This window comes from Apodemus sylvaticus, chromosome 8 (assembly GCF_947179515.1).
Source record: "Apodemus sylvaticus chromosome 8, mApoSyl1.1, whole genome shotgun sequence".
Classification (NCBI taxonomy): domain Eukaryota; kingdom Metazoa; phylum Chordata; class Mammalia; order Rodentia; family Muridae; genus Apodemus; species Apodemus sylvaticus.
The window spans coordinates 34,591,900-34,609,186 of record NC_067479.1 but is presented as its reverse complement, the minus strand read 5'-3'; positions in this window follow the sequence as shown (position 1 = coordinate 34,609,186).

Sequence of the window (17,287 nt, the reverse complement as noted above, 5' to 3'; positions counted from 1 at the left end):
CTCCTTATTGTGCTCAGCTGACTTAACCATAGACTGGTCTAGAAATAATTCCAATATTGAAGATTCCAATTTTGAAGATGGCTAACAATCTTCAGCCAGCTGTGTTAATTTAACATATAGTCTCCACTTTTCCTGAGAAGTAACAGCATATCTCTTGATACACAAGGCTACCTCTCCCATCTCAGAGGCCAAGCCTTGGGTCCTTAAAGTTGTTAATTTACAACTGAATTGGATACTTCTGGGACAAGTTAATCCTATTCCACCTTTAACTCTTGACCTTGTCTGTTAAGCAGACTGGCTGTCTCCACCCAGGCTCACCTGGATGGAGAGATTACATGTCTGTTAAAGACACTTGCAGACCCCCCTGGCTTCAAAACTTACACAAGTGGATCTCCAAAGAGGGACCCACATAGAACTCAGATCTATGTGTGTTTGTTTATGAACAAACATGGGTACCAGCGAGACGTGCGAGGCAAAGCACTGCATGGGGAGGTGAATTTCTGCTTCTGAGTCCCCAGGAAGTACACCTAATTGCATAGGGGTTAACGTCGAGAGGCTGTCCTTAAAATAATAAGGGAGCCTATTACCCCTCATCTGAAAAAGACGTTATACAATATTTAAGAGGAATTACGGTCAATGCTTCCCCTCCTGGTTAAGGCCCGCCTTCTTATGAAGGATATTTATCCACTTGTTTTCTACCTCCTCGTGTTCAAATTAATAAAAAAAGGGAGGACATGTACAGAGCCATATTGGGGCAGTCTTGCACTTGGTCAGAGTTTGACTTTGGTCAAGGTTAACTTCTCCCAGTTAGCCAGGATCCTGCTCCACCTAGGGTGGAGCGCGCTCGTAGTAAAGGTTAAGTTCATTGTTCCTCCAGGTATAGGGATTCCTGAATTAAGCAAGTGACCCACCCAGCTGCCGGAGCAGTCAAGACGAAGACCTCCAAGAGAAGCTAGACAACTTCCACCGGAACTCAGCCTGGAGTCTGGGGGGAAGGGTTTGCCCGAACTGTTAAAAGGTCCGGCGCCATTAAAGTTTACGGCTTTGATCAGTGAACATTGACTTGGCCGCACGTTCTTTTCGCCCGTCTTCCCTATGACCCCAAAATTCTCTCAACAGGTAACCCGGTTTACATGTGGCTGCGGGCAGCTACAATAAAAGAACAGACTGGGAAGGGAGGAACAACTGGATTGTAAAAATAAAGTAAAATAAAATAAAATGAAATAAAACAAAGGAAAGAAAAGGAAAAAAAGAAAAGAAAAGAAAAAGAAAGCCAGCCCTTTAGCATACATTGGAAAAATATTTTTTATGAAAAGAATGACAACATATACAAGAAATAGCAGGGAATAAAAATAAGAAATTCCTTATAAAACGAGTATCTATCTTATATAAAGAGAAGACCTAATTACTACCATATATAAAAAGTACCAAAACACCACAAAACACTGAAATGACAGGAAGAAATACATGCTGTTCAATAATAACTGTTAAGATGGTCACAATTCCACAATAGAATGAAACAGATTAGCAGATTTCATTGGAAAACAGAATCTTTTTGTTACCAGCTGACAATGCACATAACCGTCAAAAAGACACCTCTTAAGGGAAAATGAATGGAAAAATATATTTCAAGTAAATGGAACCAAGGTACAAACTGATTTAGATAACCTAATAACAGACAAAGGAACAAAGTTAAATCAAGATAAATAAATTATTTAAACAAGTATACAATGACTGAGACACTTGAGAGAATTAATAGAAAAGAAAGTATTTCTACCAAATTACTTTTACTAAACAAGAATTACCCTGAAATAAAACTAAGCAAATATCAGCTCCCCAATATAATACAAGATGAATTTAAGATCACACACACATACACACACACACACACACACACACACACACACACACATCATCATCATCATCATCATCATCATCATCATCACCATCCTCGATCAAATAACCATCATTCAGAGACAGAAGGATGGTGTTTCAACACAGTGCATCAACACCAGAACAGAAATCACATGATCATCTCATAAAAAAGTCACATAAAAAAAAAAAACCCTTTGGGAATGTTAATAAATAAAATAATAAAAATTGGAAAAGAAAACAATGCTTTGTATCTCAAAAATCTTTGAAATATCCAATATTCCTTTATGTTACAATTTCTGTTAAAATTTAGAGATAAAGTGAATTTGTTCAACATAACCAGGGCAATTAACCTGTAGCAGCACAATCTGGTACAGCCACTATGGAATCTGTGAATATTCTTTTAAAAGACTGATAGACCGTGAAATCTACCTACAATGCTCTGCTGCATATTTCCAGGTGACTCTGTGCTCTACTGAAGTAAAACACACCTATATATGATCATTGTTCCATTCAAAATAACCAACAAATGCATACAGTGTGGATGTCACTTACTTAGCTACATCACACGCTCTATCTCCAAAGCTCAGGGATCTTTACTGACTACACTGGAGGTCAGCAAACATGAGAGTTAGCAGATGGAGGACACAGAAGAATATTTACTAGGCATGATACAATAGCTCAACATAGATGTTTTTACAGTGTTTTCACTAGATCCAAATTCCCCAGCTTGAAAGTGTTGGGGGCTCATGAAGTTCTATAATTATCTGAGGTGTTACTATTAGTAGGTGCTACAAGAGAGACAGAGTTAATTTTCTTCAGCTACTCAACTTTAGAAAGGCTACCAGAATATCAGTTACATTGTTTTATACTCAAGTATACTGACTGGATTCAGTTGGTTTGCAAAAAAGCACTACAAGTTGAGAACAATAATGATTGGATATTGGGGAAAAACTGAGAGAGAGGGAAGGGAGGAGATTAATTTTTTATAGCATTATATGATGGTAAGAAATTTTCAAAAAGCATGTGATTTCGAGGTTATGCTTTCAAAAAGTAGAGTCTAATAACATGTCCTATATTGTGACAGCAAATGAAGTTATAGACCCAGAGTAATAACTACCATATTAGCAACAATATACATTTTAGTAGCAAATGCATACAAATATTTCTCTTGTTTATCATTTAGAAGTATTGATAGTTTATAGCCCCAGGATTAAAATATAAGTAATCTGAGGAGCAGGGCCATAACTGAGAATTATAACTGTCAATAATGAGCTTGCAAAGAAGTAATACACAGAAGCAAGCATGGAGATCCACATATCCCCTTCAGAGTAGGGACTGAACTCAAAATAAACCCTGTCCTTCATTAAAACTTTAGTTCCAGCCATAGTTCTCCAGATATGTAATATATGAAATTGGGAAGTGTGTACATATGCTTCTATGTCTGTCTCTCTGTCTGTCTGCCTGTCTGTCTGTCTATCTATCTATCCATCTATCTCTGTGTATGTGTGTATGTGTGTGTGTGTAGTGTATGTGTTTCTATAGAAGTAGCAGCAGCAGCAATAGATATGAGAGATAATGTGATTATCTACTTTTCAAGCTCTTTGCCACTACTTACCATCATATCTCTTTAAAGGAAACCTGCAAATGCCAAGTATTCACAGGAGTGGCTTCCATGTCCTGCAAGGTGATCACAATGTCAGGATTCTAAGATTACCTCCCCTTGAGAGCTGAGAGCTGGGTCATTAGGAACAGCCCCAAGGAATAAATGGGAGACAAACTACCTTCATTAGAATTATCCTTAACTCTGGGTGAAAGGTCTACTTTATATTAAATTTATCACATTGACTAAAACTGATTTTTTTCAAGTTTGGCAAAAGACATATCCTAAGGCAGACATTTCTTAAGACGGAATGTAGTTACACATCACTTTTAATCCTTAATTGATTTAAGAGAGGAAGAAAAAGCACATGATTTTTGTTTTGTTTTCTAAAAACATTCTTAAATTTTTGCCAATCTTATAACAGTGTATTTTGAAGACAGTACCAGTTATGTTTTTAGAATAAATTCCTAAACCAATGATGCCCTTTTCTTTGACTCTAATTTGCTTAGGATCTACATGGCAGTCAGCTTGCTTGTAAAAACTATTTCACTGTATGTTTTGGTTGGGACAGGTAATATCCAGATGGGAATGCTCACAAGGGTCACCCATCTGTATCACAGCAGGAAAATGCCATCTGTCCAATTTAATCAGAATTGTTTCAAATCTGTGATTTTGAATGCCTTGCTTATTCATTCTGCATGAGGAAAAAAAGCTTTAAAAAAATCTGTGATATACAAGATCTTATTCATTCATATGGTTACAGAGGAATTAATAAGATAGTGCCTAAAGCATCCCTAGAGTAATTTTTCTGGCTGTGACAAATACAATTTTCCTTTGACACATGAGGAAATTGCCTTCACTCTTGAAGACAACACCTGTATGGCATATTGAGTATGGAGAATTAAAGCTTGTTCATACACAGAACCTTCATCCCTTGTTGTAGCATCTTTGGTAGAGAAAGCTACTCTAGACATAACCAGCCTCATACTATTGGATAGGCGATGGTGTCCCACCTGTAACATATGCTAGGTCAATTACAGCGTAGATCTTATGGGAGCAATCCAAGCAACATCTTTTTTACCTAAGCCTCACTCCAAGAGATGGAATCCATAAATAACAGTCTTAGGTGACCCACATCCTGAGACTAGACAGTCAAGGCGTCTAGCAGAAAAACAGAAAACTATTATTCTACTAAAGGAAGGTAGCAATAAAATGACTCCGAGTAGAATCTACTATACTTATAGGTCTGTGCTTTGCATAGTCATCATCAGAGAACCTTTGTGTGAAGCAGATGGAAACAAATAAGAAGACCCATTGCCAGACAATATGTAGACAATGAGAGACATTGGATCACCCACACCCAAATGGAATGGTCTCCATCAAATACTTCAATCCCTCAAGAATCAGAGAATCTCTCAGAAGTGGAAGAAATAAGAGGATATGATACAGAGGAAATGGAGAACACCAAGAAAACAAGGCTTTCTAAATTAACATGATCAATGCACAAATGAACTCATAAATGCTGGGGTATCATGCGGAAGACCGACACAAATCTGTACCAGATGGAACCTTCAGGCAAAATGAAAAAGTAGAGACATAAATCCACTCCTAACTCAAAAGTCATCTCCAATTGTTAACTCCTGGGAAATTAAAATTTGTTTCTCTCCAAGAGATTCTCATTGGGGAAACTAATACCCAGCAGAAAAATGCCCAGCACATATCAACTGAAAAATCAAAATGAAACAAAAACAAAACAAAAAAAAACCACCTCAAGTGTGTATTTGAAGGTCCTTTTTCCACAAAGTTATGTCATGGCTTTTCCATTTTTAAAAAATGTTATCCTTTTAAAGGAAACAAAAGATAGGGAGAAATGATGGCGATATTAAATTTTCAAAACAAGCAAAAACAAGACAAAACAAAAAACAACATTGTTTAAAGGAATGGTTGTGTTCAAGGGGTTAAGCTTTCCCAGGAGTTAATCCCCTGAAGATATTCAAGCTAAGACACTGAGCCATGGTAAAGTCATTTCAGCAAGCTAGGAAAATGCTGTGACCCAGCATCATCCTCAAACCACCCTGATTATCCTCACATACCAGGAGAAGAAGAAGTGATGTGCTGAAGTAGTTGTGAAGTAGCTTGCTACATCCCCGGACTGCTATCCCTCAGACAATTCCTCTAGATAGAATATACCAGAAATTGGATGGACACCTCCATAAATATTGATATCAGCAACGAAGAAAAAACATTTTTTATGCTTATTTCAGAAATTAGGCAAGATCTAGACATCAGGAATTCAAGATCTTAAACAAGGAGAAACTATGAAATGGCAGAGCAACCCAGGTTTGGTCAGAAATCTGCAAACTTCTTAATCAAATTTGGTTAAAGATCACAGTTAATCCTGAACTTCAGGCATCACACAACTTATGGTTGATTTAAAAAATTGGACTGTATATTTAATAAATGGTGCTCTAAAATTATTAATTACTTAAATTATTTAAACACCTAATACACTGAAGAAAACATTTTAAAAGATCAATAAATGAAAAATAAATAAGATGAAAATCTGACACCATAAAATAAAATGTTCTAACAGAGTCCCGCTTGCCAGTCCTCAGTGACATGGGGTCCTTTCTTTTAGCCACTAAATCAGGTAACTTCAGAATTGCCTAGTTATTATAAATGTCCTTTCAAACCGTACAACTGTATGGTGCAAGGTGAGCATTCCAAGACATATTTCTGTCTTTCAGTTTTAATATTTAATCTTATAAGGACATGCCTTTATGTATTAAGCTGAGAATGTTCAGGAAATGGTGAACTTAACTAAGCATACTTATAAATTGGCAGATCTCTGTATGAATATGCACATACTCTGTGAATAAAAAGTTCCTTGCTTCCTCCTTCCAGGAGGATATTGCTTTAGAAACAGCTTCTCTACTTAGTTACTGAACATACAGATTACAATCCATATTGTTTTTGTATTCATTATGTATATGTTGTTTTGTCCTATTCAGGAAACATACCTGCCATACTCAGACACCTTTTACAAAAATACCTGGGGATTCATTGAAATGCTAAGAATTTGATTGGGCTGTTTGGTTTTTTGGTGATTAGCTTCTTGATTTCTTTCTATATATTGGATATTAGCCCTCTATCAGATGTGGGGTTAGTGAAGATATTTTCCATTCTGTATGTTACCAATTTGTTTTATTAACTATTTCCTTTGTCTTGCAGAAGCTTTCCAGTTTCGTAAGGTCCCATTTATCAATTCTTGATCTTAAAGAATGAGGCATTGGAGTTCTGCTTAGACAATTTAAGTCCTTAGCAATCAGAGAAATGCAAATCAAAGTGAACCTTGCATCAATCAAAAGGGTTAAGCTCAAAACCTCAGGTGACGACACATGTTGGCAAGGATGTGGAGAAAGAGGACTACCCCTCTGTGCCAATGAGTTCATGGCTCTTTGCCAATTTCTCTTCTATTAGATTAATTGTATCCAGTTTTATATTGAGGTCCCTGAGCCACTTGCACTTCAGCTTTGTGCAAGGTGACAAGTATGGGTTTATTTTCAAAACCTCAGGTGACAACATATGTTGGCAACGATGTGGAGAAAGTGGACTACTCCTTCATTGCTGGTGGGACTGCAGACTGGTACAACCACTCTGGAAATCAATCTGGAGGTTTCTCAGGAAATTGGATATTGATCTACCTGACGACCCAGCAATACCACTCTTGGAAATATACCCAAAAGATGCCCAATGATACCACAGGGACACATGCTCCACTATGTTCATAGCAGCCTTAATTGTGATAACCAGAAGCTGGAAACAACCCAAATGCCCACAATATAAGAATAGATATAGAAAATGTGGTTCATTTACACAATGGAATACTTCTCAGTTATTAAGAATAAGGACATGCTGAGTTTTGCAAGCAAATGAATGGAAATGGAAAATATCATCCTTGGTGAGGTATTGTGCTTGGTATGTATTCACTAATAAGTGGATATTAGCATAGAAAGTGGAGGGAGAAAGAAAGGAAGAAAGAAAGGAAGAAAGAGAGAGGAGAAAGAAAGAAAGAAAGAAAGAAAGAAAGAAAGAAAGAAAGAAAGAAAGAAAGAAAGAAAGAAAGAAAGAAATGATTAAAGAATTAAAAGGAAAAAAAAGCAAATACCAAGAATTTTAAGTACTATCTTTGTTTTTCCAAATTAGAGTTAATCTCCAAGTGAACCACCATGAGTTGGTGAGAAAATCAATTTGTGAGAATTATGGATCCTCTCCTTGACTTACTAAGCATAAGAACAGCACAAGTTATACAACCTGAGATTTATAGGATGGTCACTGTGTTCCAGACCCTCTTTAAAGATTGGCAGGTGTAGTTGTCTGTGTCATAATCCCAAGGCATTCTTTGTCTTGTTTAGAGATTAATATCTTTTCTAGGCCAGTTCCTTTCTAAAGGGAAACCCAGGGTATCTAGAATGGGGGGGTGGGGGGGTACATGGGGACTGAGGAGAGGGAAGAGAAGGGAACTGGGATCTGGATTGTGTTAGAAACAAATCTATTTTCAATAAAAAGTATTAATAAAAGGAAAAGAAGGAAGAGAACCTCCCAAAAATTAGTTTTCTTTGTATTCCTACTGCTACTGGTATTTTCCCTAAAGTGACAAAAGCTATTGGTGTAATGCGGAGTTACACTTACTAGACATTTGACACCAGAACTCATTAAATTAGGCACTGCATGATTCTGACTCCTTTATTACAACCAATAGGAATATAATATTTGTTTGAGAAAAATATTTAATATTTTATTATTCAGGAAGTATTCATTTTCTCTTCCTTTCTCTAACTCTCTCTCCCAAATCCTTATCTATCTCCTTTATTGTTTTTAAGCAACCTAGTGTGATGTAAGTGTCTTTTGTGGAAGAATATGTGACCAGGAACAATTTCCAGTGAAGAATTAGCTTCTCTGGCTGAATTAGGGATGATCTGGTTGGAGCTAAGGAGGAGGGTGACCCTGTAGGGAGACCAGCAGTCTCAACTAACCTGGTCTCCAGGATCTTTCAGACACTAAGCCACCAAAACAGACAGCATACACAAGCTGATATGAAGCCCCTAAGATATACAACAGAGGACTTCCTGGTCTGGACTCACTCAGAAAAGATGAATGTAACCCTGGAGAGATATGGGCCTCCAGGGAGTAGGGAGATCTGGTGAGGTGGGGGTATGGGTCCATCCTCTTGGAGGCAGGAACACTAAGAGTGGGATAAGGAAGAGTTGGAGGTTGGACCAGGAGGGGGACAAAGTCTGGACTGTAAAATAAAAAAAGAAAAGAAAAAAAGAAAAAGAAAACACAGATTAAAGAGTAAACAAAAATATAAAGTGGAAGGAACAGAAATATTCTATCAGCATGTGGTTACAAGGGAAGTCTTTGATAGTCAATTCAAATATGAAACATAATCCTCACTTCCAACATAGTAAGTTACATACAGTTATATCCAAATGCAAGGTGACCAGAAACATCAGAATAATACAATTATCCTGCACACAACTTTTATTGATTATCATCAAAGACTGCATTTATTATTAAGGTATTATGACACTGAATAGTTTATTCTAAATCCACACAAAATTAAGTACAAACATGAGATATCGTATAGAAACTTTTGAAAATCTGTGGTTTCTATTATAAAATATTAGTCAAATCTACATTTGCTCTAGACAATAGGTTTTTCAACATTTCTTAAATATGTTTTATCACCTGAAAATATAGATAAGGCTGACAAAATAACTCATAAAGTACAGAGGTTATGGTTCTTACATTGACGCCTTTCTTTGAATACATATTTGAGCTTTCTTTTTCCGATTATTTTGTAGAATTTTTAGTAGTATAATTTGATTGACAACTCAGTAAATTAATCAGGACCTTATTTATATGAATGGATATATTCATATATGTATTCATATATGAATCATAATTTCATTTTGATATTTTCTTACATATATTTCATATTTTAATCTGGTGACTTTCAAAGCATTTCTCCTTGGTAAATTACTAAAAATCATGGTCATCTACCCTATATCTATTGTTTACACATAGAATAGTTAGTGACTCCTTTTTAAAATCATATCTTCAAGGATGACCAACAGAAGCAAAGTCAACAATGAAAAACTCTTATAAATGAGCAAGTTTTAAAGTATCTAAAAGTTTTAGAGAGTAAAGTCCTTTAAAAAATCAATCTTGTATAATAACACACACACAGAGACACACACACATACACAAACAAAACTCAAAGTTTGTATTTCTAAACTTTTCCCAACATCAGCATAGAAAGAATATTCTCATGAAGTTGAATGAGAGAGAAAAATTTCCTTGTAAAAGCTCAGCAAACACCATTTAACTTACAATATTAAAACTCAGCAGGTCTTTGAGCAGCTAAATTAAAGCTATTAAGAGGCACATACTTAATTAATGAATCTAATTCTTTTTATCAATTAAAATGTACATAATTTACCAGGGTGAGGAATAATTAAACAAGAGATTTCTTATATAGCATAGTATTAAACTTCACCATTTTGAACATGGTGAACAAACTATTTGGATATCACTTGAAGCACCAGTAGAAGGCAGATCCTTTGTTCTTCTTGTTGACAAAGAGAACCTAGATTTCTTGTACAAAAAGGTTGTAGTGTGTATATCAAAATTAAATTTATAAGGCACTGACATAAATTAATAATTACCAAGTTACATGATAGTAAGAAAATATTTCTCAGGTCTTTCTGAATATCCTCTGTACTTTTCACTCAAAGTATGTCCTGTTTTCTTTTTTTTCCTATTTGTTCCTAAGAAAAATATATGACAGGTATAGAAATGGAAACCCACTTGTTCACTCTCTCAGAAGTCTCATAATAACACAAAAGAGAAAGCCATTGTGTGTGTGTGTGTGTGTGTGTGTGTGTGTAAGGAACTATAGTGAACAAAAGAGAAAGAAACATGTATACACATACACACATATACACACACAATAAAGTAAAAAGAAATTAAATTGAAATAAATAAAAAGAGGAAAACTCTGTAAGGACCGTATCAGACAAGTAATCTCCAACAATGTCATTGAGTTCAGTTGCTGTTGGCCATCTATTGCTGAATCTGCAGTCTTCCATTAAGAGAAGATTTTCCCCAATGAGACTCCCTTAGTGAAAACTAAATTTTCATTTGCAAATGAGTAAACATTGGAGGTAGTTTCTGTGCAAGGAATGGAGATGGATGACCGTTGCTTTCAGTTCTAGGACCCCATCAGTTATATACCTGTGAAAGCCTTGTGCCCACCACCTCAGTCTCTGTTAGTTCATATATTCATTCATCAGATTGATTTTCAATGCCTTATTTTCTTGGTGTCCTCTATCCCCTCTGTCTCTTATTTCTTATTCTCTTCCTGTCTCCACTTCTAGGTCCAGGTGGTTCCTGAGCCTTGAGAGGAGAGATGTGGTGAAGCCATCCCATTTCGAACTGAGTGGGTCTGGCCGTTGGTCTCTGTATTTGTTGCTGTCTGCTGCAAGTGAAACCTTCTTTGCTGATCACTGAGTAGATAATTGATTTATGAGTGTAGCAATAAATCTCATTTTAAACAGGTATTATGGATCAGTATAGATTGGAATACTCCCAGATTTATATACGTGAAATAAAATTCTGCAGGCAGGCCTCAACAAGGATCACAAAATAACAAATTTAAATAAAATATTTTAGTACGAGTAGCTTCATATTCTATTCTTTAACTGAATAAACTGAGGAAAGTTAAGGAGTATGAAGAATAACAGGATAAAGTATAACAAGGTTCACAATAGAACTGTAAATAACTTACCATGATGTTTAACTATTAACTAGTAAGAAATATATTTTTAAAACCTGCACACTAGTCCATGCTTTAATACCAACACTTACAAAGCATAAGCAGACAAATCTCTCTACATTGGGGACAGGCTTGTTTAAAGAGCAAGTTCCTGCCTAGTCAGAGGCACATAGATTATTTCTCAATAAATAAAGAAAAAAACAAAAAGAGAAACAAAACAAACCTCCATTCAGAGCCTCTAGAAATTGTCCCTAGAGAATGTAGCAAAGAAAGAAATACCTGTCCAAGTAACGCGCAAAACTTTAGACTATCATTGAAAATGCATAGCTCTTAGTGGAAAATGAGCCCATAGCTCTTCCGCCCCCCCATTATTTCTCATGATGATAATATGTGGTAGACACATTCCAGAATATGGGACTTTTCTCCTACTTTCTAATCAAAGCCCATGATATTTATTTTTGTAACAACAACAAAACTATCATCTGCAGCTTTAAAATTCTAGCTAGAGTTTTAGAGAGTAATATCCAAGTGTGGTTGTGTGGTTGCATTCCAATATACAAGTTATCTTCTTCACATGGCCACAAACATAGTGTACAGTCTCTACCTCATAGCCACAAAAGTACAGCCTTCCCCTCCCAACCATGAACAAGAGGCACAGGTCTTCCCTCTTAGCCACAAATCATTTACAGACACCACCTTAGAGCCACAAGCCTAATGCAGAACCTTTACCCCGTAACCACAAACAAAACAAGTGGTTGAACTCACAGCCACAAACATACAAACAAGGAATCTCCTTCATACAAATGGAAGGTGCACAGCTAAAGACAGTTCTGTAAGAGGAAATGATTATCTCACTCAATCTTATAAATCTACATCTAAAAACTGCAAAATGCTTTTTAGTTCACATAAGCATAGATATATGTCCTTTTTTTGTTAACTTATATAAAGGTCGATTTCAAAACAGCACTGTGGAGCCAGCAGTATATACAAATGAAATAAATATATTTACTAATGATAGCACAAAGGAAGGGTGCGATAGTCAGACGGGATTGAAAAATGGTGGCTGATTGTGATTTTACTCAGTTAAAAATACAATGAAAACAAAAATATTAAAAATAAATAATTCTAAACATTATTAATATTTACCTATTTCTTTTTTAGGTTCATTTCAAATATAGACTTTATATAGAAGTTGATATGGTAATAATGATCCTGCTTCATTATATATTCATAATATACTGCTTATTAGTAGTATATACTTACTGTATATTAATAATATACATATGTGTAGGCAAGAATAGATTCAAGAGTTTTTGGATAATGTGTTTGTGTATATGCATCATAGGACTAGCTAATAACATTTAAAATTGATAATGGCAACATTGATTGTGCCTAATCAACTGAGAGAGTGCTAAATAAAATATTAAAATATAATGAATAAACTAGAAAATATCATCTAGAGTGTGGCATCCCAGACCCTAAAGGACATACATGGAAACACAGGGACAAAAATTGGAGCAGAGACTGAAAGAAAGGAGATCCAGCGACCACCCCACGTTGGAATCCATCCCATCCGCAGACACCAAACCCTGACTCTATTGCTAATACCAAGAAATGTTTGCAGACAGGAACCCCGTAGGGCTGTCCTCTGAGAGGCTCCATAAGTACCTGATTAATACAGATGCATATAGTCACAGCTAACCATTGGACTGAGCCTGGACACCCCAATGAAAGAGTTAAGGGAAGGACTGAAGGAGCTGAAGGGGATTGCAACTGCATAGGAAGAACAATATCAACTAACCAGACCTCCCCATAGCTCCCAGGGGCTCAACCAAACAGTTCATATGAATGGGTCCATTGTTCCTACTACATATGTGGTAGAGGATGACTGTATCTGGAAGCAATGGGAGGGGAGGCTCTTGGTCCTCTGGAAGCTTGTTACTCCAGAGAAGAGAGATGCTAGCGTGGTGAGACTAGAGTGAATCTGTGGGTGAGTGAGTGAGCTCTCAGAGGCAAAGCGGAAGGGGAATTTGTGGAGGGGAGGCCTGGGGGACAACATTTGAAATATACATAAGTAAAATAACCAATAAAAATTGTAATGAATATATAATTAAACAAATACTATACATCTCATGGAAAATAAATATTGTGCTAATATTGTCTCTGTTTTCATAAAGCAATTTTATCATTATTTAGATGGATTTGTAAATGTTTCTAGACTAAAGATAGTTGTGATGATGCATGACTGCAATACCAGCACTTGTTGAATGGAGACAGCGGATTGAAATGTTCGTGGTCAAGCTCAGAGCCATAGTAATTTTAAGGCCAGCATCAGCTGTATAACCTCTATTTCAAAACAAAAACAAAATGAAGGAAAGTATGGTTATAATTGTACTGAGGTACATAACATTCTAGGGTTTTCTACAATTGTCATGTTAAAACAGAATGCTCTTGGAATCTTGATATGTGCTATAAATAATATTCTTACAAGTATTTGTATTTTAATTATATTGTTTTGTTCCTTTGCACTCTTCCTTGATTGCCTCTGTTAGCATCCACTTTCATCAGGATAAACATAAATATTTTGTGTTAAGTAATGCTCCTTCTGTGAAAGGTCACAATATTGATTGAAGTTTTGTGTTTTCATTATATTCTGTTTCTTCATAATAAGTTACCATGTGGGACAATCTAAAATAATAAATATTTATCTTTTGTACATATTAAATGTGAAAATTTTGATAGCAGCTTAAAAAGATATATTATTCATCTTAGGAAAAAACATTGTGTTATGATGTTTAATTGTCTAAAATATGTAAGTATTCTGACATTTGTTTTATATATAATTTTGTAATTAGTTTTTACCACAGATTAGTTGCCTCACAAATTAAGTTAATACTAAAAATAAGTTATTTTATTTTGTTTTATTTACTGACATCTTGAAGTTTTTAACACATTAAACTGTACCTTCTTCAGTAATATAAATTGTTCAAACACTAATTTTTTAAAAATACATTTTAGTTATTTATTGTGCTTTTAGGTATGGGCATGTATACATGTACCACAGTGTATGAGTGGATGTCAGAGGGCAGGATAGGGAGTCTGTTCTCTCCTTCTACCAAACATGTCCAGTGAATTGAACTTAGGTCATCTGCTTTGGTTGTAGTTACATTTGCCTGCAGAAATATCTCACTGGACCAAAGCTAGAGCCTTTAAATTACTATTCTGTTAGAAGGATTTGAAATTGTAATTCAAATTTCTTCAAACATTTTTTATTTTATTTTCCTAGTCTGTGATTACTTGTTTTGTTATTTGGTGGCCCTTGCACATGTCTAATAACTTGAAATTTGGGAGTTTAGATTTGCATTTACTAGTCTTTTATTTTATTACCTCTTCTGGGATTATGTCATTTATTCATATGTGTTTGGATACATTTTTCATATACAGATAATTCACTGTGAGGACTTTAAAGGTGTTTCCGTGGTACCAATATCCAGTTCTTTTTATACATTTTTCATATACAGACAATTCACTGGGAGGACTTTGAAGGTGTGTCCGTGGTACCAATATCCAGTTCTTTTTTATTTTTTTTTTATCATTTCAAATGATTTCCCCTTTTTCTGGACCCCCACTCCCCGAAAGTCCCATCAGTCCCCTTCCCTCCCCTGGTTTTCCCACCCAACGCTTCCCACTTCCCTGTTCTGATTTTGCTCTATACTGCTTCACTGAGTCTTTCCAGAACAAGGGGCCACTCCTCCGATCTTTGTGTACCTCATTTGATGTGTGGATTACGTTTTGGGTATTCTAGGTTTCTAGGTTAATATCCACTTATTAGTGAGTGCATACCATGATTCATCTTTTGAGTCTGGGTTACATCACTTAGTATGATGTTCTCTAGCTCCATCCATTTGCCCAAGATTTCATGAATTAATTGTTTCTAATAGCTGAATAGTACTCCATTGTGTATATATACCACATTTTTTTGCATCCACTCTTCTGTTGAGGGATACCTGGGTTCTTTCCAACTTCTGGCAATTATAAATAGGGCTGTTATGAACATAGTGGAACATGTATCCTTATTACATGCTTGGGAATCTTTTGGGTATATGCCCAGGAGTGGTATAGCAGGACCTTCTGGAAGTGAGGGGTCCAGTTTTCGGAGGAATCACCAGACTGATTTCCAGAGTGGTTGTACCAATTTGCAACCCCACCAGCAGTGGAGGAGAGGTCCTCTTTCTCCACATCCTCGCCAACACCTGCAGTCTCCTGAATTTTTAATCTTAGCCATTCTGACTGGTGTAAGGTGAAATCCCAGGGTTGTTTTGACTTGCATTTCCCTAATTACTAATGAAGTTGAGCACTTTTTAAGATGTTTCTCCACCATCTGAAGTTCTTCAGGTGAGAATTCTTTGTTTAACTATGTACCCCCATTTTTTTAATAGGGTTGTTTGGTTTTCTGGAGTCTAACTTCTTGAGTTCTTTATATATATTGATATTAGCCCTCTATCTGAAGTAGGATTGGTGAAGATCTTTTCCAAATTTGTTGGTTGCCAATTTGTCCTTTAGATGGTGTCCTTTGCCTTACAGAAACTTTGTAATTTTATGAGGTCCCATTTGTCAATTCTTGATCTTAGAGCATATGCTATTGGTCTTCTGTTCAGAAACTTTCTCCCTGTACCGATGTCCAAAAGGGTCTTCCCCAGTTTCTTTTCTATTAGCTTCAGAGTGTCTGGCTTTATGTGGAGGTCCTTGATCCATTTGGATTTGAGCTTAGTACAAGGAGACAAGGATGGATCAATTCGCATTCTTCTGCATGCTGACCTCCAGTTGAACCAGCTCCATTTGTTGAAAAGGCTATCTTTTTTTCCATTGGATGTTTTCAGCCCCTTTGTCGAGGATCAAGTGGCCATAGGTGTGTGGGTTCATTTCTGGATCTTCAATCCTGTTCCACTGATCCTCCTGCCTGTCACTGTACCAATACCATGCAGTTTTTAACACTATTGCTCTGTAGTATTGCTTGAGGTCAGGGATACTGATTCCCCCAGATTTTCTTTTGTTGCTGAGAATAGTTTTACCTATCCTGGGTTTTTTGTTGTTCCAGATGAATTTGATAATTGCTCTTTCTAACTCTGTGAAGAATTGAGTTGGGACTTTGATGGGTATTGCATTGAATCTGTATATTGCTTTTGGCAAAATGGCCATTTTAACTATATTAATCCTGCTGATCCATGAGCATGGGAGGTTTTCCCAATTTTTGAGGTCTTCTTCCATTTCCTTCTTCAGAGTCTTGAAGTTCTTGTCATACAGATCTTTCACATGTTTGGTGTCACCCCAAGATACTTTATACTGTTTGTGGCTATTGTGAAGGGGGTCATTTCCCTAATTTCTTTCTCAACCTGCTTATCCTTTGAGTATAGGAAGGCCCCTGATTTGCTTGAGTTGATTTTATAACCTGCCACTTTGCTGAAGTTGTTTATCAGCTGTAGGAGTTCTCTAGTGGAGTTTTTTGGGTCACTTAGGTAAACCATCATGTCATCTGCAAATAATGATAGTTTGACTTCTTCCTTTCCAATTTGTATCCCTTTGACCTCCTTATGTTGTCGAATTGCCCGAGCTAGGACCTCAAGTACAATATTGAAAAGATAAGGAGAAAGGGGGCAGCCCTGTCTAGTCCCTGATTTTAGTGGGATTGCTTCAAGTTTCTCTCCATTTACTTTGATGCTGGCTACCGGTTTGCTGTATATTGCTTTAATGATGTTTAGATATGGGCCTTGAATTCCTGTTCTTTCCAAGACTTTAAGCATGAAAGGATGCTGAATTTTGTCAAATGCTTTTTCAGCATCCAATGAAATGACCATGTGGTCTTCTTTGAAGGTCTGATAGAATTCTGCACTGAAACCATCTGGTCCTGTGCTTTTTTTGGTTGGAAGACTTTCTATCACCCCTTCTATTTCTTTAGGGGTTATGGGACTGTTT